Source organism: Gymnoscopelus braueri, assembly GCF_963280865.1.
Source record: "Gymnoscopelus braueri genome assembly, chromosome: 20".
In the NCBI taxonomy this organism is placed as follows: Eukaryota; Metazoa; Chordata; class Actinopteri; order Myctophiformes; family Myctophidae; genus Gymnoscopelus; species Gymnoscopelus braueri.
Window position 1 is genome coordinate 29,915,647 of NC_137622.1, and position 2,369 is coordinate 29,918,015.

The 2,369-nt window shown below is 41.2% G+C and overlaps 1 long non-coding RNA gene across 1 annotated transcript; it reads right to left on the reverse strand.

The window, feature by feature from the left end:
* Positions 1–207: 207 nt before the first annotated feature.
* On the reverse strand, positions 208–1,964 carry LOC308075882. The gene is made up of 3 exons (XR_013932229.1): positions 879–1,964; positions 572–661; positions 208–474 (listed from the first exon to the last, which is right to left on the reverse strand). It is a non-coding gene; the product is annotated as an uncharacterized lncRNA (long non-coding RNA).
* Positions 1,965–2,369: the final 405 nt, after the last annotated feature.

Sequence of the window (2,369 nt, forward strand, 5' to 3'; positions counted from 1 at the left end):
TTTGTCTGTGAATGAGTTAAAGGGGTACTTCACTTTCGGGCCGGGGACACATTTAAAAAAAATATTAAAAATAAATGAAAAAAGTTATGGAAAATTCATGGCCCCCTCACACATTAGTAGGACACTGCGTGTCGTGAGGGGGCCATGAATTTTCCATAACTTTTTTCATTTATTTTTAATATTTTTTTTAAATGTGTCCCCCGGCGGAAAGTGAAGTATCCCTTTAAGAGTTAATTTTTCTCTTCAATGAAGTGATTTGGTTTCTCACAAAGTTCTTTACATCGGTCCACGACCGATCTTTCAGTGCCTCTGGTGCACGTTGGAGACAAAGAACGCAGTTTCTTTTTGGAGGTACAGTACAGGTTTTTATGAAGTCCATCATATTTTCCTCCACGGCTTTGACTTCCTCTGCTCCCCACCTCCGCCTTGGTTTTTCTGGTGCCTTCTTTCTTGTGGTGCTGGCCACTGGTTCTGCTGAGAAAATAAATGAAACTTAGAAGTGCCATTATCTTCTAGATAAGCCAATGGAAATGCACCATAATCATTCTTTGAGTATATGTATAAGTTTTACCTGGTTCTGAAAATGTGCTTGTGCCAGGAGTAACGTGGTCCATGTCTTCTTCAACACTTGAATTGTCCCCTTCAGAGGCTTCCACTTTCTCTGATAAAGCACAAGCACAAGAAAAGTAGAAATAAACTTTTAAAATGTGCAGAAGAATACAATCTGAATCCAGTATAGCAAAAGATAACAATCTGACTCAAGTATAGTAAAAACGCAGTTATGACACAGTATTCAAGCATTATTTTAGGTTTAGGCAAATTATCTTGACATTATCCATTGCAAATAGACAAAAATATACATCAAAGCATGGCCAAACCTTCTAGGTCAATTTCCATGTCATCCAATGTCATGCCTTTATACTGCGACAGATTCCCCTTCTCCATAGCAAGTAGGACTTTGCTCATTCTCGCAAGCTGCAGAGTTCCTGAAGGTAGACGGTAGTACTGTCTGTGGACTCTGATGTCATGGCCTAAGAAGTCAGCAAGTTGGTCACACTCATTTTCTTCCAAGTTCAATATTTGAGACATTGTTGCTATGTGTTTTCTGAGTTTTGTTGACGTCAAGGCTTCAGGGCTTTTGGCACCACAGATGTTGGCATATTGCCTCAAGCAATCTCCACCTCTGTATGCAGATAAGGCGTTTGGTCTTGCGAACATGAATAAATTGTCACTGGGCACTTGACATGTCTCACGCGTTTGAATCAGCAGCTCCATTGCTATCACCATTGATGGCTTTAACAGGACAGGGACCATTCTCCCCCTTTTCCCCCTGATCTCCACCCTTGTGAAGATCTCACACATTTTCCTTTCGAAAGGAGTCAAGATTATGGCGAAGTCTTCATTCAACTTCGACTTGTTTCGTGACCTGAAACCATCCAGTGTCATTCGGGAAACCTCTCCTTCTCTTCTCCTGTTGAATGCGATTGCCAAACCAAGTGTGACCTTAGCCAGAGCAGCGTAGTTCTCTGGGGTAGGGGAGATTGATAGCATTTTCTGGTAAATGAGTTGATCATTTTCCATGGAGAAGTTCAACTTCTTGACATCTTCTGTAAATGGTAAAATCTGCGGCTTATTCCACTTCGCCTCCTTAAGCGTGGTTCGTGATCCGGCAGATATGTATTCTTCCCATCTTGTGCTGTGTATCTCTCTATACTTTCGTGCATGTTCTGCTGTGATGTGATCGTTTATCATCATAGCGTTACTCTCAACAATACTGGACAGTTTCTTTAGACTGTGGCCAAGCTTTAGGGCTAATGATGGGATGTCATAGGTGTTGCTTTCAGGCTTGTATCCAGATGCTGATTTCACTGCAGACAGAACATGCATAAAGTTTTGGGGAATGAAGAATTCCTCCATCTTCTTCAGAGGGGTAATCTTTTTCGCCTCAAGAAGCAGTCTTCCAACTTCTCTCATTTTCTGCCTTATGTAGTTGTCATAATTGAAATTCTGATTCTTCAATTTGTTGAACAAATGTTGTCCCAGCTGTAGGATGCACTTGTCCTTCTGGACTAATTGTGACACTTGATCGTAGTTCATCTGAGCAAGAAGCTTCTTTAGACCTTCACTGATTTCAATACCAACAGGTGTGTTAACAGCACACAGGGATCTTTGTCTTCCAACATGGGGTGCTTTATCTCTTGCCTTCACTGGGCAGATTTTTACATGTTTCCATAATGTTTTCTTTGAGTAAAGACCTTGACAATGAACACAATAAATAAAATCTTTACCCGGTTTATTCCTACGTGGTCGGTAACGTGCAGCAAGATGTCCTGTCCCATTTCTCACCACATCTGTATTGTGGGTAAAGT